Genomic DNA, 23666 nt, shown 5'->3' on the forward strand with positions numbered 1-23666 from the left:
CTAGCTTTGCTGTCTATTTCCTGTTTCCCACTTTCTGCATTCTCCACTTTCTTTCCCGTTCCCCTAGCTAAACTCTAACTTGTTTCACAAAAAAATAGACAAATGTACTCCCTAATGTTGAAATGAGGGAGGAACAACAAGGTACACAAGGGAGACAAGTGTATGACTGGTCAGGAGAGAAGGATTACGTGAATTATGATTGATTTTCCACTGCTAATGAACCATGAAGTGCTTGTGATTGCATCTTGAAGAGATTTATAATTATTCATCGAATCTCGGAAGATAATTAAACTTCATTAAACAGAGACATGACAAGCTTGCATGGCAAGAATAAACCCCAGATAGAAGGGGAGATAAGGTGTTCGGAGATGATAAAGAGAAAGAGACAGAGGGAGACTGGAAGAGGAGTTCTGCACTAAAAATAATTTTTCTCCAGACAAGAAACTGCTCCTCTCAGTATGTTTTTTTTTTTTTACCTCTTTTTCTTCTCTTTTTCTTTTGTTTTTTAAGGAGTCTTTGCTTTCTCTTTCACACTCCATAATCCTACTACTGCTTTTGCCCAACATTAAGAGTGCTTTATATAATATACTTACCTATTGTGCAACACTAGCTGAGTGAAAATATTCTAGGGTTTCAGAGCCAGTGGGGACTGCCCTTTTTGCAGTTTACCAAAGTGGCTATGACATACAAAACACAGACTGTAGAAGGGGGTGGAGAAAAGCAAGAGGGGCTATAGCAGGAAGGTGCAGCTTTTCATCACATGGACCAGAACTCCCAAATAGTTCAGCACTTGAGATATAAAGGGAATGCTTAGCTCTTTTGAAGAGCCCAGCCTTGGCTTGTGAGCATGTGAAAATTTAGTCCATATAGTCTATATTACAGAGTTTCACTAAGACATAACAGTTCACATACTGCCAGCTAGGTGCTATATTCAATATTGGTGTAAATTACCCCCTTCCTGAATACAAAGTGTTCACCATCAGACAAGTAGAATCTAAGAATATTTAGAAAATAAACTAATTCATCAAAGAAGGAACCAGCTAGAGAAAAAAAAAATCTAACAATGAACCAGCTGGAGAAAGAAAAATCTAGCAATGATGTGCCTCACGGAGCATCAAAGAATCTTACCCAGTTGTTAGTAGTATGTGAAGCCATCAACCAAGAATAGCATTTCTTCAAAATTCTATTGTTGTGCTATTGGGAACTGTCAGAGTGATCACACTGCCCCAACTCAGGTAAAAGTCTGTATTCACAGATGCAGTCAAAAGAACCACTTACAGGAGTACTCTGTCTTATGCTCTTACAAAGGGATGCACTTGGTAATCCAAAAACCCCTGCTGTCTTGGCTTAAGGTGATCTTATTACCTTTTGCATTTACACTAAATTTCCTGAGATACATAACATAAAGGACAGGTCTCTCTATATTTCCTCCAGCCCTGCAAATAACATACGTTGCCTGATCTACCAAGGGTCAGCCAGCATCAAGCTCAGTTTTGGGACACCGATAGCTCTGTAGAGCCAAGTATAAGTGCTCACAAAGTGAGGCAGAGGTGTATTTCCAGGACAGGGCATGCTGGAGCAAAGGACAGAATCTCAGAGTTGCTCAGTATACTTTTTCTTCCTCTCAAAGCGCTTTTCTTTTTATTGCTCTCCTAAAACTGAACCTCAAGAATTTTCAGTACTAACACAACCTGATTTTGTTAAGAATTGGAAATGTTGACAAGAATTAGGAAAGACCCAGAGAAAATGCTTCTCCCACTAGGCTTAGACATATCTTCACTGAGTAGACATGCTCTGCTGAGCACACTGCATAGGGGATGAGACAATATAGTTTGCACTATATTTCTGGCATGAACATCTCTTTCCTGTGAACACTCGGGGGAACAACTGAGCCCTACAGCTACATCTCTCTCATCTCTCCTTCATTTTCTATTCCTGCCTGACATACCATCTCCTCTTTCCCTTGCCTCAGATAGATTTTAGAAATATAGGCCTTTCTGGGCACAGTGTAACTAAAATTAAAATGTTAGTGCCAGCACTTCACAAACGTAACATTGCCAGAGATACCCAGTATATGAATATCAGCACAATAATAGGCATTAGACAAAGTAAAGGATAAACTGGCAGACATATAAGCAGAACTGGATCAGCTGAGAGCAGGTTCTTGTTTTTTCCCCTAAACAAAGTCCTTGTGTTTGTGTAAGGTCCAGGATCTTTGGTACAGACAGAAGGATTGAGGTCTATCAGGTCTGGTTGCATATGTGTACCATTTAACTAGATAAAACTCCTTCATATAACTCCTTCAGCCAATTAAGGTAAATTGATTTAATCAAGGAGTAAGCCAGACTTCCTGTGTGTAGCCAAAGTAGTTGCTCCAAATTGACTGAATAAATTTAAAATCAGTATTGGAAAATCTGTGCAAACCTTGTACAGAGACTTCCAGACCTTGCAGACGGGAAGAGAATGGCTGACAGGAAACTGCCTCCACCCAAGACCCTTTCAATTTTGTTTTGTAATGAATCACATATCCCAGCTTTGCAATGAATGAGGTTTCTGAAGGCAGTGTTTACTCTGGCTCTCAACCCCATGCTGTAGCATCATGTGTTTTACAGCATTGTCAAACATAATGATTCCTACCCTGGAGAGAAATTGGGTCTCGATTTATATTTTATTGCCTCAAAAAGGACATTTTTTACTTTGCACAGTCCACAGTTGGCAGCAACAGTCCCATAAATCTTGCCAAATGCTTTTTGTTGATATATTGTCCAGCAAAAAGTCTGTGATGCTGGGGGCCAGCATGGAGTAAACAAGTTAATGGCCCCCTGATCCATGTCCAAAGAGGGAGAGCAGCAGGGATAAAGAGTGTTGCAAAGTCACCACAGACAAAGTCCAGCAGCTACTGGGTGAGCTAAGAGACCACCAGGAGTTTGTTCCCAACACTTCATCTAGCACAACATGTAAATAGCAACATTTCCTGGCATCGAGGTTATCCATGAAAGGCAGCCTTACACCTGAAAGCTCAGCCAGTAGGATGTATGTAGGTGATGTGCTGTACTTGTATGTTAGCATATACACAGAGATATACACAGCTGTCCTTGAGCCAAGACCTAATTTCTAATAGACTTGTGCTTTGCTGGGTGATGACAGAGCCTCTGCCTGCGAAAAGAGACCTTCAGCTCTTCCTCGGGGCAGCTAATGAGCCGCTTCCCTCCTCTTTGTCTCTGTCCCTGTGCTCCTCCCTGAGCTCCAACAGCACTTTGCACGTAATGAAGAGATAATGCCCTAATGACTTGATACGTTACATTCATTCCAGTCGTAATGCCTTGCAACAACTAACTGCCTCTGCGCAAGGTCTCTAGCAACTCAGCTGGTAGCGCCAGTTAATGGCAAAGCCCTCTATGCATCTCTAGGCACAGGGCCCGTTCAGCGGAGCTTCACTGGAGCAAAAAAGAACCAAACCTTGCAGTGACAGATGTCCCAAGCTTCACTGCTTCACACTCTTCCTCCAGCCATAGGGCAGGAACACAGTCCTACAGACAAGACCCACGTAAGTCAGTATCGTTGGCTCTGATTCCTTATGAGCTGAAAACTTCCCTGAGGCCTCAAGAATAAAAATACCGCTAACTCTGAGTGGAAGCATAATGAACAGGGAGAAAGATTGATTGCCACGGCTGTAATTAAGTGAGATGCTTTGATAGCCTCAAAAGCTGCAAGAGCCAAACCACAGTCCTGATGTGGAATTATGGTGCCAGAGCCTCGCTCCCGGCATTCAGCCACCTTTTCCTGTTAGGGCCAGCGCTTCAGGATTCTGAGCACGGAGCTGCTCTACTCCAAGTTTTATAGGCTACAAGTCATTTTAAGGGGAAATGAAAGAAATGAGCTTCGCACAGATGAGTGTGACAGGATGCTGAGGGACCGACTACATGTAGGAAAGGGCAGGAACTGGTGAGCTGATTGCAGGAATGGCTGCCTCCCACCCGTGCCTTATCTGATTATAAGGTGTCTCTCCACATTAAGTACATAGTGTTGCATTCATTTATAGGCTGCAAATAGTGTCTCATATTCAGACTATGGAGGGCATGGGAGGTGGGGGAGAAAAAAAGGGAATAATTATCTACCCAGGACCTGAAATCAATGAGATTTACACCCCTGCTCGGCCATAAAAATTGTTGAGAGCTCTAGAGATAAACACACATGTGGAAGTAAATGCTGCCTGTCAGCCTACAGCTGCTCAGCCTCCCCCCACACTCATTCCCCAAGGATAACCCAGTTCTCAAAGGGGATGCAGCGCTCAGTCCCACAGTCCCACTCCTCTCCCATTCGCACACACAAGTGATTTCTTCACTGGATATCTCTTTCACAGTACGAGTGGTGTCTGCACAGAGGCCAAGACGCACTTTTTTTCCCTTCGTGAAGTTAGTTGAAGCAAGTGCCCACCAGCCTGCTGCATTTTGAAGCACAGCCACATCCATATTTTCCCACATGATGGAATAGGACACACCACTATCCCACTCCCTCGGCTCCTTCCCTTGCCCCAGCTTGCAATATCTAGTGTCTCCATGCTGGAGTGGCTGCAAGTGATAAGAGAAAACTAGGATCCTCACATGCATGGCAGAAGAGGATGCACCTCCAAGCAACCTTTCAAAGATCCCTCCATCACAGCAGTCTCTTTTGTAAGCCTCTCTGCCTTTTTCCTCAGGTCCGATGTTCTGGCTTCCAGTAATGCGCAGCCCTCTCAGTAAGACTCCATTTTTCATAAGCTGTAACTCATCTTCTCACTGCATTCTCACTGCATTGCACAGATCTCATGGGAAACACAATTTGTGCCAGCCCTTGAGCTGCACTGAAATCAAGGTGAACTAAGGGAAATAGAGCCTTTCCCCTGCCTCCGAATTTGCACTCAACCTCACACTGCCCGTAATGCACCTATCCCTTCTTCCTCCTCATGCTTCAGTCCCACAAAGAAATAGAAAGCTCCTCAGTACATCCCACCGTTAGCTCCTAGCATGATTCCCTCTCATCAGATCTGCTCCTAGCTGCTATTCTCTGGTAGAAGAGGGTCCAGGCTAGCCGGCAAATCTGAGCACACTTTTCCAGTATGCTGGTAGGAAGGGCTCGTTCTTACAGATACTGTCTGTGGCTCTCTTTCTTCAAGGATTCATGGTGCCTATCAACTCAGCAGGAACCTTCTGAAGTTGAAAACATTGAACCTAAGACATTCCTTTTGGTACTGAAGAATTCGGAATTATTTAAATTCCATTTGTTACCCCATCTCTTGTACAACCCAGAACCTTTCACAACTAAGAAACAGCTATACTAGGCTTAGAGCGTAGACAGCAGCATGATAGGTCAAGGCCTTTGACCTTCACTTCAAGCCATCACCCTTTCCACTTGCTCTGCTGAAACACTTCTAGGAAGAATCCATTTGTTCTGTGAATCCCTGTCTTTAACTTTGATTAAATCTTTGTTCCAGGTGGCTCACTCCACTGTAATGTTTTTATCTACTATTTTGAGTATGTCCATGTTAAATATTTTTTCTTCTTAGAACTGGCTCTAGGAATACCAAGAATATCCTTCCTACTTTAAAAATTCTGTCAGAGTTGATAGCTTCTGGCAGTGAGGTAGAGAGGAAATCAGAACTTCTTGATCCTGCTCCTAACTCTGACACTGACATTTTTTGTATGTCTAGTTACTTTCTAGGGCTGCCTCAGTTTCCCCTATGTAACTACCTCATGGAGACACTGTGAGACTGAGTCATCTGACATATATAAAAGACTGAGCTCTTCAGATGAGAAGAGCTAGAAAAGGGCACAATCATATTGTGACACGATGCCTCTGAGTTTCCTACTTATGAGGCAATGGTTCAACTAGCAAGAGCCTATTGTAACTGATACCTGAGACAGACTGGAGGAGGGTTCTGCTGTATCATCTTTGCAGTGTCTTTCCCCAAATATCTTTGCAGAACATTTCCTTGACTAGGATATCTGACCTCTACACAACCCCACTTCAGTCTGCATCCATCACACATTGCTGGCCTTGAAACTCAGAGCACCAAGGGTAACAGATATATCCGGAGAGCAGCAGACTGTCAGAGTCAGCAGAATGCAGGCTGTTGCCATGGGAATTCAAGCCCCCTTTTCAAGCATCTGTGCAGCTCAGGGGAATGTGGCCAGCTCCCACTGTGAAAGATCTTTGTAAAAAGTCCCATGGAGAGTTGTTTTTGTATCCTACAAATGCTTTTTGTTCCCCAGCCCAATTATGTATTCTACCAGAAAACGATGGACCACAGCTTAGCTCAGGATGTATGACGTCAAGGTACATTGTCTAACAGATGAGCCTGCAACCAAGGACATGATTTTCTACTACAAAAACTCTGCATGAAAATTTCTTTTTTCTTTCTTTCTTTCTTTTTTTTTTTTTTTAATATTGGAAGTGATCCATTTTCACTGCTATGCCACAGGGCATCATCAGGAGACACCACTCAAAAACACGCTTTGGAGAGATCTGCTTGTCTGAATGTGCAAGAGTTAGATCGTGGAAGCTTGTTTATATGTCCACTGCATTGAAAGGCTTTTTGGATGTTGACAAAGTCACTGTAACACGTGTGACATCCAACTAAAGAAGCAAAATAAAACCACACAGTAGGACAGAGTGGTGCTGATGGAAAACTCCAGCATATCAACCAACATTTTTGGCTATAGCATGTCTTGCAACTGCAGCAAGTTAACTATTATGTGTCCAACATTCCCAAACTTCTGTTATGAGTACACATCACCACTTGCACACATATGGGCAGTCTTATGTAGCATTATGACTGAGAATATCTCTCTACATGCACAAGGGCATGACATCCCACATCAGCTTTGTGTACACTGGTATGTACTAAAAGACAAACATGTATGAATGCATGTATGCCTGCCAGTGTATACATACATATGCAAGTGCAGTCATCAGGGTACAGACATGGTGCTCAAGAAAGGAGATTAAGTTCCTTTCAAAGGTGCAGTCACTTACCAATTATAATTACCCTGCACTGTTTTCTCCACAAAATGATTTAGCATCTCCAAGTTTACCTCCCAACCACACTGATGCCTTTATTTCTTATAAGATAACAGCTTTGTAAGTGTGACTGCTGCTGGTAGAGGCTCCTGCCGTAGGAGTCAGGTAATGAGCACTGGGAGCATGCTTAGGCTTTCAAAGCTCCAGGCAGCTTCATTAGGCAAACAATGGTCACAAGTCCAGAGCTGTACAAAGAGGCAAGGGGTGTGATGTAGACGAGCTGTAGTCTGAGACTGAAGGTAACAGTTTTTCATCACATTATACTACCTGTGGCCCTCTGGGAGAGGCCAGCTGTCCGAGGAGATGTGATAAAAAGCTCTCCAAGAATGCTGGATTTGTCCAAAGAACAGACATTTGAGATCACTGCCCCAAGAAAAGCCCGTGACAAAAGCCTCAGGACTCCTTTGCTTTCAGACTCCATTGCAGAAGCTCTGAAAGAAGTCTAGTTCACCGTGTCTAGTTTCTCATGCAGTTTCATACACTGGGGATAAGCAACCATCAAATGCTCCTGTAAGGGACAATTGATGTCTTTTCATCAGTAGCAGCACACAGCCCTCTCTAGAGGGCATCTCATCCAAGAGCTATGCCGCCTATTTATTGAGGATATCCCCCGAAATCTCCAGTTTATGCTATACAATTGCCCAGCCCAGCAGTTCCAAAATTTAATTCTGCACTTAGCATGGAAATCTCTCACAATCCAAACAGCCACCAAGAGAAAAAAAAAAAGATTTACTTCCTGCTTGTCTTTCCTGAAGTCTTTTCCCAGTGGGATTAAATGATGGTAAATATGAGAGGCACAGCAAATGCTGTTCCTCTTCCTGCTGCTGTCAGTATGATCATCTCCCTGAGTCCTGGGGGTTAAGAGCCTAGTTAAAAGAATGTTCAATTTGCAGAGCTGGATTTGAAGAGAAATACTGAAATCTGGCGGTTGGAGGGAGGGAGAGAGGGAGGGAGGGAAGAAGTTCTAATGACACCAAGAGGAAATATTTTCACACTAAATTTCTCACCCCTCTCCCATGGATTCCAGTGAAATTTGTGATGTACAACAAAGGGTCACAATAAAGACAGACCATCCCGTCCCAATATCTTGAACATCTCTTCAACTCTCAGCACTGCAAATTGGGGGAACCTTGCTTGTCCTTCCTTCCCTCCCTCCCGTCTCTCTCCACTGCAGTGCTTTTCTGGGTAAACCCAAGGGAAATAATTCTGGAAAAGAGGCTAGAAATTTAATCAAAAGCTGCATCAACAAGCAATCTGTTTCACTGGGAGGCAGGATGAGGCTTGGATGAGAATGGAGGCAGGGAGCTAAGGGACAGGCAGCACTGAGGGGAGTGCTCAGGATTCACATACAAGCCTCGGCCTTACACACACACAGCTTCTTTCTAAGTGTCAAGGGCCTGCTCTTAGGTGAGTGAATTGAGCTCTTGGCATCACAACACACAAATACTAAGAGTTCTTAGGTTCCTTCAGTGCTGTAAGGAAGGAACATTCATTTCTCTGTAGCATTCAGTGGCATCTCTATCCATAGAGCCTGAGAGAAGACAAGGCATAAAGGAACAAGGTCAACTACAGCGATGGTGAGCACACTGTGTTCACCCCCTGGAGAGCTTGCCTCGAACAGGAACAGATCACCACCAGGTTACCCTGGCCATAGTGCCCCACTCAGGCAGCAGCCTGACTGACCAAATATAGATGGACAAGACTCAGGTGCCTGGTAAAACTACTCCAAGTGGAAAGTAAGGGCAGAAACTCAGCCGAGTCTTAGCTGAGAGCAAGGATCTCACTCACCCTGCTGAGCTGTTGTAATAACCTCACCCCTAAACACATGGCTGAGCAGCAGAACGCCTTCCCATTGCATCCCTGACTCCAACTCAAACACAAGCATCTCCATGAAATTCCTTCCAGATTACCAGGAACTCATCTCCAGCCTCATTTTCCTTTTCCTCTTTTTCTCCCTGATTGTGAGGCCTTACCCATATGACAACGTCATTATAGGTGACCTTCAACACTAGCTTCATTGAAGAAGTGATTTAGAACTAAATTACTGATCTATTTCTTTCATCTCCTCCCTCTTCCTGAGGGCAGCAATAGCAGACAAGAGAGGCCCTCAGAAATATAGTGCAATTTGAACACATTATAGAGGGAGAGACAAAGCAAAAAACTTATCCATGACAGTCCAATATGAAAGGTCAAACTGTTCCTGGAGTAACGCCAAAACAATTGCACAGTTTATTTTACAGATATAGGTGACTCTGATTATGCTAGCTAGGAAACAACACTTAAGAAATTGGTGATTCTACTGAGAACAGATGGGGACTGCTGGAAAATAGAGGGTGCAGGTGGCTACTAGGCAGATAGGATCATTCTGAAACGCAGGGAGAGCAGGAGGGAAATGGCAATATGGACCTTGTGATGAGCTAGGTTAAATCCCAATGGAACCAGTGAGTATAGCAGCTCTCTGATTCAGGGGACAGTTTTATTTCTCTTTTTTTGGTAGAAGCCGAAGCAATAGAGGTCACTGTCCAAAACACAGACATAGGTTGAGCCCAAGCTATGCCACAGAGCTGTGAGCTTAACTGAAGACTAGTGGTGGAGAGCAATTTCTGCATGTGTGTGAAACAGGGAGAGCAAACAGAGAAAGAGCAAAGAGAAGATGAAGAAGAAAAATGACCAGAGCTGGAGCAGATCAACAAGAACAAATAGAACAAGTAAGGAAAAAAAAAAAAAAAAAAAAAAAAAAACAGAAAGAGAGAAATGATATTGGAAAAAAGGGTGATTACAGAGTCCTCCCCAGGCTGAGTGGCACTAATAGCCAGAGAGAGTTAGAAGCTGAGTAAGAGGGGAAGCAGAATTAGGGGAGTCCCTGCTCTCACTGGGGAAACTCTTTTTAACTATTACAGCATAACACTGACAGGGTACACAGGCAGCAGGCCCTTAAATGAGTGTCCAAATCAGATATCTGAACAAACAAACCCCTTCATGATGCTCTGATTCTCTTTTCAGTAGCAACGTTCCTGAGCAAGATGTTCCTTAATGTTCCTGAGCAAGAGACAAGCACTTTTAGAGGAGCACTGCTGAGATTTTGGTTGCCAAGGTACAGAACTACTGACTTTCTCGGATGCTCAGTCACACTGGCAAGGGAGCAGCACTCAGTGACCTCAGGAATAGCTTTGAGGTTTGCAGAACTGAATTCTCAGTCTCAGGACTTACACTGCCTCAAATGATCTCTTGTATGACAAACACATTTAAAAGAATCTATGTGATTCTTAATCCACCCAGGCTTAGGAAGAGAAAATACAGACACATGGAACCACTCAGGGAACGAAGATGGGAGCAGCTTGTTTTGCACAACCTTTGCAGCACAATGACTTATCAACTGAGAAGGATTTCCTTTACAATCAAAAAACATAGGAATAAGGCCAAGCCTGTGAGCAAAGCAATAACAGAAGAGTCCAGTAATGAGAGGCTCATGTAGAAGGTGATTGGGTGATCCATGTGGTAAAGAGCAGTAAGAAGTGGCTACAGGGAAATAGCAGAAAGTGATTACGTGCTGACACTGAGGCGCTATTTTCAGCTGACATTTATCTCTGCCTTGGAAATCCCAGCTGGAGAGAAAAGATGACAACAAACAGGATAAATTTATACTGGCCACCTTATGCAAATCTAACCTTTCTGCACCTGCAAGGTGGGGAACATTTATTTACTCTCTCGCTACCTGGCTAAACTGGGAGAAGCAGCAAATCCAAACAGAATATGGAGAAGGTCAAGGAAATATGGCTCTTGACTGTAATATCAGGAACTGTTACAGGCATTACAATTTCAGTATGGCAGTTGAGAGGAATATATTCCACGCAAATGAAATGGCAGAAGCACACCATGCATGTGCCAGCATATTGCTCATACAGAACCTAAGCAAATCCTTTCAACTCAAGTAGCAAGAGTGATTCATTTTGGATCAGGCAGATCAAAGTTCAGTGTCCTTTGTCGCAATGACATTTCAGGATGCAAAGATGTGAAGCCAAGCAGTAACTGTAAGATGCCCCAGTTTGCTTGTGAATTTGTCACAATTTTAAATAGAAAGATAGCACTTACATACACACTATCAGATTAACCTGATCACATGTTCAAGCTTTCACTGCAACTGTGAAAGAGAGGAATTGATTTCTGAACAAAACAAAATATAGAATCATAGAACCAGTAAGGTTGGAAGGGACCTCTGGAGATCATCTAGTCCAACCTCCCCGCTCAGCAGGGTCACCTAGAGCATGTTAGACAGGGTTGCATCCAGGCAGGCCTTGAATAGCCCCAGAGAAGGAGACTCTACAACCTCTCTGGGCAACCTGTTCCAGTGCTCTGTCACTCTCAGTGAAGAAATTCCCCTCACGTTCAGGTGGAACTTCCTGTGGTTCAATTTCTGCCTGTTGCCTCTTGTCCTGTCACATGGGGCAACTAAAAGAGTTTGTCCCTGTCTCCTTGACACCCTCCCTTCAGATACTTATACACATTGATAAGATCTCCCCTCAGTCTTCTCTTCCCCAGGCTGAAGAGGCCCAGCTCTTGCAGCCGTTCCTCATAGGGCAGGTGCTCCAGCCCTCTGATCATCTTCATAGCCCTATGCTGGACTCTCTCCAGTAGCTCCACATCTCTCTTGTACTGGGGAGCCCAGAACTGGACACAGTACTCGAGATGAGGCCTCACCAGGGCTGAGGAGAGGGGCAGGATCACCTCCCTCCACCTGCTGGCAACAGTCTTCCTAATGCACCCCAGGAGACCATTGGCTTTCTTGGCCACAAGGGCACATTGTTGGCTCACGGTCAACTTGTCATCCACCAGCACTCCCAGGTCCTTCTCTGCAGAGCTGCTCTCCAGAAGGTCAGCCCCCAGCTTGTACTGGTGCCTAGGGTTATTTCTACCTTGGTGAAGGACTCTGCACTTGCCCTTGTTGAACTTCATGAGGTTCTTCCCCGCCAAGCTCTCCAGCCTGTCCAGGTCTCTCTGAATAGCAGCACAGCCCTCTGGTGTATCAGCCACTCCTCCCAGCTTGGTATCATCAGCAAACTTGCTGAGGAGGCACTCTCTCCCCTCATCCAGGACATTGATGAAAAAGTTGAACAGGATGGGACCCAGTACTGAGCCCTGGGGGACGCCACTAGCCACAGATCTCCAACTAGACTCCACGCCACTGATGACAACCCTCTGAGCTCTGCCTTTCAGTCAGTACTTAATCCACCTCACTGTCCACTCATCTAACCCACCTCCTCCACCCCAATTTTGCTTAGCCAGCAAGAACTGACAAGATCATAGCCTGAGGTGAACTGGCTGGAAGACATGCCGGGGCCATATGTCTGAACCCAGCACACCTGCGTTGCCCCTACCCTGCATTTCTATCTGTCTGTTTTTGTGCAAGAAGAGAAAAAAGATGTATGAAGGGTCAGAGGACAAAAGGCAAAGAAAGAAAAGATCAAAGAGATGATTCAAGGTAATTTTAAAGCAGTTAGTGAATTCAAGAGCTCAAGCTGACCTGAAGTCAGAGCAGTGAATTACCTGGATGGCAAAGGGGAACTGCCCAAGTTCTCCAGGACAGACCAGAGCTCAGACATATGACTTGTTCTCAGCAGAAAGTAAATTATTTTTTTTCTGTTATTGGATTTAAAGTGATGATAAATGAGGGGAAAGAAAATCAAAAAGAACTCCCCCTTCCAAAAAAAGAGAGAGACAGAGAGACAGACAGAGAGAGAGAGAGAGAGAAAATGTCCATTAAAACAAAGAGTTTTCAATAACTGGTTCCTTAATCTTATGTTTGTGGAGAAGGGAGGATGACCTTAGGATTTACAAAGTCAGGGTTATATTCATGGATTTCTCAAGCTTTACCTCTGCAGTTTTTCAGGCTTCAATATCCCCACTGTTAAGACAGGGAAAAAACAAATTAACTGTTCATGGGGAAGGAATGCTATACCTCATGCATGCTGAGATCATGAGACAGTACAGCTGTAGAAAAAGTACTAATTATTTAAAGATACATTTTCTCTTTTCTAAGAAACACCACTTGCCTGTGTTCTGAGGGGTGAGGTAAAATAGGTCCACACAAACCAGGCAGTAATGGCCTTCTGACAATGACTAAAGAAGGCATCAGGAAAGATGTGAGACCTTCCAAAGTCTTCCTGATGGATCCAAGTTTAAATAGTTGGCTGCTCAGACATAAATGTTTCAGCTGACTATGCCAAGGACCTTTCAGACATCCTGCCGATCTTTTTATTGCATGGATATACACTCATAGTTCTGAACTTCAGTATCTCTTCTGTCATGGTTTTTGTGTATGTACATTTTTTTAAATGAAAATTGTAAGAGGAGCTCTGAGGAGACAGACAGATCTGAAGGACAAGCAGGTTGGCAAAGGCAGCTCCAGATGTTAATATAAGGGATTCCTAATGTTTTTGTACAGATCAGGATGCAGCAAGGAATCTACTGACTTTTTTCCCCATGGCACAGCACAAAATAAACTAGTATGCAATCCCCAAAGCACACATTGCATGTTGGATCCCCTACCTGCAACCCACTAGAATATCAGTGGATTCTTTTTCATATCCTTCGCCATCTTTGACAGTGATAGAGGTACTCTCCTTCTCAGTAATTTCTGCCTCTCAGTACGATCCTTCAGGAAAAAGATCAGCATCAAATTGGTCTTGTGGAGAAAGTGGATACAGAGCAATTTTCTTTGTATCAAGAGCATTTTTCTTCTTCCTTGTTAGCTGGAATGGGAATGCAGAAGCTAAAACTTTCAAACTTTTCAAAACTTTTCATAGAAACATTGTCAACATACAATATACAGGTTAAAAAAGGGAAAACAAAAAACCTACATATTTTAACCTGAAAATCTCTGTTCTGGTAAATATAATCAGCTGATAATGACTCCAAATAACCAGACTGAGAATGATCAGGCTAGAGAATCATGAGAAGTCTCAATTATCAACACCCTTCAGGAAAGCTTTAATTAAATAAAGGCAATGGGAAAAAAATGCTTTTCAGCAAAATGCTAAAAACACTGAGAAAAGAGGCTCAGGTGAAATTCTTAGTAGAAAGAGTAAACCTCAATAGAATATCTGTTCCATGGCAGATGTTCAATTCTGCTCCAGTGACTCAGGAGCCTCAGACATTCTTCTAAGCTGCTAGATGGCTTTCCAAAATTGTTATATAAACTTTTCCTTCTTAAAGAAAGATTTTACTGTATATGAGGGGTTCAGGGAAAAAAAATACTCAGAACTTCAGGCAGTTCTGACTGAGAAACCCAAAAGAAGGGCATTAGAATGTCAGGTAGCCTATTAGAAATTATCACTTGTCCTCATTTATAGCTTGGGAAGCAACAGGAAGGCAAACTGCAAAGCTTGATTCCCTACTCCTTCAGCACATAGGTACAGCTGTAGTTTAGGCACTTGCTTGTCAAGTTGTTTCAGCTGGAATTACAGTCTTGTGCTGAGAATCATGGTAGCAATGGCCTCCTCAAGCTCTCTGTGAATAAGCTTTCTTTTTGGAGAGGTCAAGTTTCATAGGATGGGACTACCTAAGGGGAGAAAAGTTCTCTTATTTCAGTGAGGACACCACAAAGGAGTTAAAATTCTTCCATATCTGAAGATTCAGCTCAGCAGGGCCTAGGTGCACTAAAAGCCCCCTTGACAAACCCTTAGGAAGATCCTCAGAAACATTTGAGCCTGCTCCTGAACCCTGAGCAGGGAGATTCAGCCTTTTTTCCTGGGAGCAGTGCAGAAGTGCTACGTCTGCCCCCAGAGAGCTCCAGATGGTCCTGGAGCCCTGGCGGCAAACAGCTATATTTCATGCTGCACAACAGAACAGGACTCCCTAAGCACCCTCCAGTTGCAGCAATGCCAGGCAGAGATACTTTATCAGGAAGACGATTTCCCTTTCTTTTTAAGTCATTTTAAGTGAATGAATAATTCATCCTGAATGACTTTGAGCTGAGATGACTCTCCATGTTACCACCTGATTATATGTTCCATAAAAAGAGATGACAGCAATTTATCTTTCTCTTGCCGGGTGGGCTTGTGGGGGAATAAATATGCTGCCACCAAACTGGAGTGATGAATCATCCTTCAGAGCAACCAATGACACTTTTACTGATTTGGCATTTAGTGCTTCCCACTGGGAGCAGTAAGGATAGGGACATCAGTGTAACCCTTTAGGAAAGGACAGAAAAGCAGAGGCAGTGGAGGGCTCTGTTCATCCCCACAAGATTAATCATTGGTGAATAACTAGCAGAGACATCTGGGCAGAAGAGTCTATCTGCTGAAAGCAGTAGAGCCTGCGAAGACCAAGTGCCCAAATAGCTGTCTGGTGCTAAGGAAAGCAGCTCTTAAGTCTCTATCCTGTTTTATTATTGATTGAACAAAGAGGTTAGGCTGGAGGAGAGGAGCTCAGTTAGACATTTCCCAGAATCATGCTTCTTTCCCCTGGGGCACCTGTATAACAAGCTGCATAGCACACGCCAAGCTAAGACAGTTCAGCTGGGAGATAGGAGTGGGAAATCTCTGCTGGGAGTTAAAGCGCAGGCTTGCCTGAAGGCAAAACAGATCTGCAGGTGGATGCTGCTCTGGGTTAGGGGCAGCCTGCTCTGTTCCCTTACTCATGCCCAGTTAGGTCATCCCAGGCTTCTCCTAAGAGGAGATCATCAGCTGTGCCAACCCTGGGCATTTTGATGATCTGAAACTACCAAGCATGAATCAGTAATGCCAACTCTGAGAAGTGATGGCTTACTTTCCTGAACAACTTGATGCCCTGCTACTGCTGCAGTCCCTTATGGTATATCTCTTATGTCTGTGAGTAATAGCTGCTGGCAAGCTTCACCAAGCCACAGGCAGCCAAGCACCCAATCATCTTGCCCACAGACAACATGTCCTGGCTTCTTCCCTTTGCTGCCATCCCTCTGCATGTGCTCCCAGCCCTGCTCTCAAAAGCACAGATGCTTCTTGCCATGCCAGAAGTCTTCTGCAGCCCAGACAGATGCACCCACAAGCACGGGAGCAAATGAAACATTTCCTTGTGCCCATGCTGCGCTGTGCACATCCACAGCCCCAGTGTCTTCACCTGCACACTTTGTTCTGCTACCTCTGTCCTCCCCACTGCTCCCAGCCTGCAAGGGGCTGATACAGCATGTAAATGTGTTACAAAGACATATCCTCCCGCCCGCGTGCTAGCTGAGGGGAACATAAAACAAGCAGAGATTGCTGCTATTTTATTATTTATGAAGCTTTGGTTATTTCATGTATAAATAATCCATGACTGCAAAGTGTTGCTGGCACTCTAATTGAATATTCATGTGGTATTTTTGTTGAGAATTTTCACCACCATTTCAAACCCAGACACAAAACCAAAAATCATCATAATAAAAATTTCATTTGTCATTTCACAGTTTCAACCTCTGAGAAACAAAATCTCTCCCTCTCTCCTTGAGGGCTTGTTGGAGTGGGAGGTGAAACAAAATGGTGGGGTTAATCTGGGAGGCAGGTTCACACTGCATCAGGAAGAAGCAGGCTTGTCCTGCATACAGCTCTGCCTGCTGTCTCTTAGCATTGTCAGGATGCTTCATCTGTGGATGTTTGCTGTCTGCAAGGAGTACATGCAAATTGCCCCTCTCCCTCCTACAAACGTTTCTCTTTTCAGGTTTAATCATAGATAGAACCTTGACAGAGAAGCACCTAAGTGGGATGGTTCAGCATGGCAAATGAAAGCATGTTGCTGCCACCCTGTGGAAAAGGGTGGTCCCCAATTGTAAGGGACCTCTTTGGAGTTCGCAAAGCTATAGCTGGTAAGGTGCTTAAGGAGATTTGTGAGGCTGTCATTCCCCTGATGAAACCAAGAGGTGTTAAACTGGGGCTTAAACCAAGAGGTCTTAAACTGCGCCTTTTGCATCCCAGGATAGTTTACTGTTTCTATGGAGTTAGAAGTAAAAAATGCAGCACACAACTCTTTCTACTGCCTCATAGTCTCATTGCCAGCATCTGCTAGCCACCATATCTGGCTGAATTCTAATCCTGCAAAAACAACACCAAGCAAACAGACCCTTTCCACATCTCAGATTCTCAGATTGGAGAAGGAAACTTTCCCTAAAAATAGGGAGCACCAGTAGCATCTCTGAATGTTTCAGCCTCCTCATAGGCTTTGCTCCTTCCCAAAGGAGGCTGCCTGGAACTCCAGATGGGGCTACAAGCCACATTGGGAGCCTGTAGACTTTACAGAAGGGCAGCTTCACCAAGGAGCCTGTGAGTCACTGTAGGCACAGAGAGCGCTGCAAGGAGAGAGAGGGAACTTGTTTTGCTCAGGGGTCTGACAAATCAACTGGAATTTCTGCTGACTGAAAATCTCTTGAATAAATTCAAGCACCCAAGCAGCTGGTCCAATACAGAGATAGTGATGCATTTACTTACTTGCTGTTTGGTCCTGAGGTGTTTTTGCTTGCAATTTCAGAAAGTATATTCCCAAAAGCTGTGTTTCCACATTAATGGCTGCAAAGTTTTTAAATATTTTGCACTCATGCAGTACATTTCTTTGTATTTTTACTTTTCTAATGATGCCTGCGGTTTGTTGTGACTATGTGGCAAGTTCACAGAAAGCAAAGCCAGCTAACATGGCTTGGTTTGCCTTGCACTCTAGAAGGGCATGATAAGGTAGGAGATTGACAAAGAACCTCCTCACTCACCACAAGTTAAATCTCTGATGAGCATGAAGTCTGAATCAATAGCTTTGCTCCTGCTCCATATCACCTTAGCCAAACACTGCTCCGCTCATTTGATCTAACAAGAGCTCAGCATAGATGAAACAAGGTACAATCTGCCTGAAACAGGGTAAACAGAAACTATCTGTCACTCAAAGTCCTGTGTCCTGTGCTGGGGAAATGGACTCAGCCTTGGAGAGGTCTGGCAGGACAAGTGATGCTGTAGGCACAGATGTGTTGCTCTTTCAGAAAGCTCCTCTGTCATCTAATCGTGCCAAGACTCTGCCAGAAAACAAGAAAGCATAGGCTATTTTCTGGACATTGGGCTTGTGCCAAAACTGCTCAAAAGCAGGGTCCAGACACAACGCAGACTTCAGAAATGAGCTCTACAGCAGACAAGGTCCCCATCATCATCTCAGTGCTGGCCATCATTTCTGGGAGCATCCATGGCACACAGCTGAAGTAGTGATGCTGTCTGAGTGTCTCTTCCACCTGCCATGTTGCCTTCCCACACTACAGCTCCATTTGCCTGCCTTGCTGAGATCCCCATCTTCTTGTCCCAAGGCTCTTTCTTCCCTGTGTCCTTCAGCTCCTTCCACTTTTTCCCCAAAACAGCAAAGAAGGACAAACAAAAGGAAAGCAGTACTATTGCAGCGCTTCCCTTCCTCCCCTTTCTATGCACATCTTCTGACCCTGCCCGTGAGGAGGCTCTGCAGTTGCATGCATAGGGCATCTCCTCTGCCTCTTTATCATCCAGTGTCCCAAGTCTTCCCTACAAGCTCTTTAAATCACAGCTCCTTCCCCTGCCAGTTCTGTGAAGCACTGTGTATACGTATAGAAAAAGGAAAAAGCAATAAGAGAGATGACACATTCCTAACCCCTCTAACCCAGCCTCCTCAAACCCAAAGAGGGGCTGATGAGAGCCTGGTAGTCAGATCTAAGATCTTCATCCATCCCACCCTGTCACTGTCTGCATGTCCCTATGTCACATCAGCACAACACAGATGGGGCCAGAGCTCTCAGAGCACTTCACCTTCTGGAGTGATTTATGGGCTTTGTCAGTCCAGCAGACTGAAACACAGAGACAGCCGGAGCGTGCCACAAAGAGAGCAGCAATCCATCACCACTGGGAGGGAGTCCCCCAGGAATCCATCAAGAGCTTCATCATGGTGACATCTTTGCAGAGGCAGAAAGAGAAACAAAAGAAAAAAATGGAAAGAGAGAGAGCAAGCCAAGATGGAAAATCTACTTGGGATTTCTCAGACCTTCAGAGTCACAGAAGTAAAATAAGATGACAGACACTGAAAAATATTTTTGGTGATTGTAATGACTCAGGTGGACCTGCTTTAAAGCCACAAATTACAATGCCTCATACAGCAGAGCAAGGCTCTCGCTCAGCCATACCAACAGCAATCAGAAATGTCTTTCCGTTTTGCCAGCTACAGAGCTTTCTGGTAGATATTAATCAATCTCAGGTATGACAACTGGATGATTTTGATAGCAAGGGCATTTACTGTTAAGAAGCTGCTAATGACAGAAGAAATCAGCCCAAGCTGCATTTATTATAGGCTTTCCACTACAGAGAAGAAAGATGATGCCCTATACTTGAAGAACCATAAAGCGAGTTGCAGCATTTCACTATACGGCACTGGAGTTCATATTTTAACTTAACTCTGACTCCTCAGCTGGAGCAAAGCTGCTCCCCCAATAATTGCAGCAATAAGTGCACATATCCCCAGAGCAACAAGGACATAACCATATACTTAGCCAGAAGAACACACAAGATAAGTACACAAGGCCCATATATACCTCAAAGTCCAGAAAAACACATGTGCAATAGCTTGCCCCACACAAGCTAGAGGGACACACACAAGAATCTACAAGCATGGCAGGAAAGTAGAAAGATGTATACAGACAAACACTCCCCTGTGCAGTGCTCTGATCAGCACAGGAGTGCATATTGTCTTTCTTTGATCTACAATTTAACAAAGAGATGTGTCAGGTTCCCCAGTAAAAGAACTTCTCTCCATCCCCAAACTCCATAAGAAAACTACAGAATGTGATTTCTCCCAAACCTGCTTTAAACATGAGGAAGAGAGGTAAAGAAAAGAAATGAGCACCTGTTCTTAGAGAAAATAAAAGTAATTTACCTCTGAATAGGGAGCAGTGGAACAGGGCACATTATTTCTTTTTGCTCTAGAGACAGATGTTGTTTTGAATCATGCTGATTACAGGTTAAGCATGTGCTCCCAAAGCTGAGGAAAGGTGGAGGATGTGTTGGGACCTCTCAGAAGAGCATAGATCAGCTGAAAATCTGGCAAAGAAAAAAAAATACAGTCAACAAAAGGATTTAGAACTCAGAAGTAAGGGGAAAACATGCAGTTGGGCATCACACAGTGGATAGGACACAGACAGGAGTTGGTGCAATGGAGACGGGGATGCATCTCTGTGGAAGGAAAGCAGAGGGGTGCATGAGCTGGAGCAGCAGGAAAGTGCAGAAGATGGTGAGGGTAGGAACACTCAGACTGGAGAACAAGTACCTGCAACTCTGAATGAGGGGGTTAGATACATTCTGACACAGTTTTATTTCCTTTGTGTCCTTTGTGTGACCTTTACTTGCCTTCAGGAGAGCCTCTCCCAGTTCAGATATCCATGCTGACAGTATGCATCCACCTGCCCTGAGGTGTCATGAGAATATGGTGACAATATAATTTGCAGCATCACAGGAACTCTTCTGCAGCACAAGGCAGGGCTAAGTTGTACCTAGCTTGCCTTCAGCGGATTCTCTGGTGCCATCTGAGTAATGAGGACTATGCGGGGCCATTTGAGTTTATAATCCTTTTATCTCTCTGACCGAGAGATCATACGCTGCTTCCCCCAGAAGAATAATGAAGCCTCATACATTACACATTCCCCAAAGGGCTTAATTCCCCTTAATCTAAGGGGAGGAATTGCCTCCAGTCTCAAGCCCTTTTATTATCCATTTGTTGCTCCATCTGCAGCACAGATCATAAAGGATTTTTTTATTTTTTAAGTCAACCTTTGCTTGGGCCTCATTAAGGCTTTACGCAAAGTCCCAGGCTGCTCACAGCTCCGAGAAACACAATGAGAGAGAGGCACTCAAGCCTGGATGGGGTTGTACTCCATTACAACAGTACACAGCAAGGGCAGGGGGGTTTCTGGCTCATATTCAGAAAAACAAAGTGATAGGTCAAAAGAAACTCAGCACTGACACTTACCCTTCCCTCAAATCCATGCTTGCCCTGAAATGTGATGTTCTGACAAGCAAGAATGGTTCTGGTTTGGTGAATTATTGTTACTCATATTGTGGTAGCAGCAGGGGCCTCGGCCAGTGAGTGAAGACTCCTCCGTGATACGCAAGGTGCAAAAATGTACTGAAGCTATCGTGCCTGTCCCAGAGATCATATGCAGTGCCCTCAGCTTGTTTTACAGATATGAGGCATGTGAAGCCTACTATAGTCACGGGCAATGGCTACTGAATTATATTCCTAGCTCTAAAATTCATCAAAAGCCTGGATTTGGGTGTATTTCTTTGCTGGTCTTTGCTTGTGTGTCCTCTGAATCTTTGCTTCCAGTCTGAACATTGCAGCCTTACAATTCAATATATTGAACTATTTTAAAGGAGCTAGGTGTGATAATGGTACACCTCAGCATGCAATGGGGATTCTAGAGGGCTGAACAAGATACACTCAGCTTTCACAACCACTGTGTGCCAGCTGTGTGCTAGTAAGAGGGAATATATATCCGGGTACCATGCATCCCTTGGGTGCAGTTGCCCTGACTCCTTTATCAGCTGTATGCATATATATGTTGTTGCCCCTAAAGTACTCCTGTTGCTGATTCTCTCCCCTTGCTGTTGTCCTCACTGGGCTAGAAAATGGCACATCACTGAAAATAATTTCCTTTCATTTTAAATAAATAATAATTTAACAATGCATGGTGTTGAATTCATTCTTGCATCAAAGGGGAGATGATTACACTTCCCAGTCCAGAAAGACGGGGAAGAAGATGCAGCTTTATAATTAAATTTGCTTTTCCTCCTTTCATTGTGCATCTCATTAAAAAGAAAAAAATACACAGAGCCTTGTGTCTCACCCCAGGAGAAAGGAAAAACTCTCTTGCTTGTCTCCTGATGCTACTTCCATGGGACCACATGGACACCATAAGCAAAGGAGCCCTTTCAGCTCTGTGTTGTGCACAGCATGGCAGCAAAAAGCAGAGCCCTTTCAATTGCTGTACAGAGAGAGAGAGCTGAAATCCCATCAAACTGCTAGGCATTTTCTTTGCTATTTCACACACATGAATATGCTATTAGGGGCATTACTTACCTGCGGTAGAGCTAAAGTGCCACAGTAAAGGGCACTGTAGACATGGTGATCAGTATGTTTAGGATTATCAGCAAGCCACCTGCTAGCTGTGCTAACATGGCAGTTGCTCTCCCTGCCTCCTCGCTGTCTGGGAACTCAGCTTTACATGTCTGGGCCATTAGGCAGCTCCCCATGCACAGAACCTCGAGTACAAGTGACTTTGACACTGAACCTGATTGGACTGTGATCTCTCTGAACCCAGGCACTGAGATCCAGGTAAGGTACTAGCAGGGTTGTATAAGCATTCTTGCAGCTCTGACCAGCCTCCCCAAGTCCTGATCCAGTATGTGCTGGGACAGAGGTCTTGAAAGCCAGTCTGAGTCCTGCCAGGTCTGCCTGAAGGGAATGCCCTTGGGCCTGGGGATTACTCACCTTTAGAGAAACTCCCAGCACCAGGGAACAGCATGAAACACTCTCATTCAATCAATGCAAACAAGCATCTCTGTAATGAGTCTACATGCACAGCCATCTTTCTCTGTGGAAAAATAAATGATTCAGTATAAGGAGACTTTACTGAACAGAGTTTATGAGAATGATACAAATTTTCTTTTATAAAAGAAAAGCTGCTGAAGCTATTAACCCCGTTCAGAACAACCTCTGATCTCCATTCAGGGCAATCTCTTTATCATTGTCTGGGTGCAGCATAGATTTAGATTCTGTGCATTACATCCACACTTGTTTTAATCCCATGGATGGCCTCCTCCTTGAGCTTGAAAGGAGGTCACTTTCAGCAGGGACCTTGGTCCAAGACCTTTTTGAATTCTATGTATCTCTCCTCCCCTGCCCCTTCTCACTTCATACAGGGCATGTTCTTCCATCTGCACCTTTACTGCTTAGTATGGCAGAAGGAGAGGAGGAAATCACCTTCAGCCTTCCTTGCCATTTGCATCCCAATTACTCCAGAGGGATTGGACTGCATCCCAAATTGTTCATTCACAATGGATCTGGGGCAGAGGGAGGACACGCTGACCATGACATGTCTCAGTGGATAAGATTCCAGGTCAGCTAGCTTCTGGAAACCTTTTTGTTCTGGCTACTGTAGCCATGGCTGTCCAGGGCTGAGTATTCTTCTTCTTATAGTCCCATAATTTACCTGCCAATCTGCAGTATGGTCTACTAAACAAACAAACAAACCCCCCAAAACAACACCCCACCACCAAAATTAAAACAGAGGAAATAATAAAAAATACAAAAGGAATATTACTGTGCATTATAAAATAATAAAATCATTTTTTCAATTTGTTTCTGCCTCAGATACTGGCAGAGATCAGCACTTTACAGAAGACGCTTCCTCCACATCCTGGCATATGTTATTACTGTTATTAATAGCAAGGCACTCCTGGGGGCAGCACTCTGTGCAAGCACATTTATTTCCTTCACAGCCCTGTCACCCCCTCGCTGGTGCTTCCCACAGCACAGAGCACACTCCACTACGAGGAATGGGAGGCAGATGGAAAGTTAGGCACTGCTCTGCCGTCCTCCAGGCACAGCCCAGC

General features: G+C 44.2%; 2 protein-coding genes across 2 annotated transcripts in view; both read right to left on the reverse strand.

Moving 5' to 3' along the window:
- The window catches only part of DISP3 (dispatched RND transporter family member 3), a 99888-nt gene extending 86253 nt beyond the window's left edge, over nucleotides 1–13635 (reverse strand). The window contains exon 1 of the mRNA XM_062593694.1: nucleotides 13606–13635. The gene's annotated coding sequence lies outside the window, so the exon portion shown is untranslated. The remainder of the gene's footprint in view (nucleotides 1–13605) is intronic.
- Nucleotides 1–23666, reverse strand: part of UBIAD1 (UbiA prenyltransferase domain containing 1) — a 62066-nt gene that overhangs the window by 12060 nt on the left and 26340 nt on the right. Inside the window, exons 3-4 of the transcript XR_009960603.1 lie at nucleotides 22543–22645; nucleotides 19933–20096 (exon numbers count right to left, since the gene is read on the reverse strand). The gene's annotated coding sequence lies outside the window, so the exon portion shown is untranslated. The remainder of the gene's footprint in view (nucleotides 1–19932; nucleotides 20097–22542; nucleotides 22646–23666) is intronic.

The sequence above is a fragment of the Rhea pennata genome, chromosome 22 (assembly GCF_028389875.1).
Source record: "Rhea pennata isolate bPtePen1 chromosome 22, bPtePen1.pri, whole genome shotgun sequence".
In the NCBI taxonomy this organism is placed as follows: domain Eukaryota; kingdom Metazoa; phylum Chordata; class Aves; order Rheiformes; family Rheidae; genus Rhea; species Rhea pennata.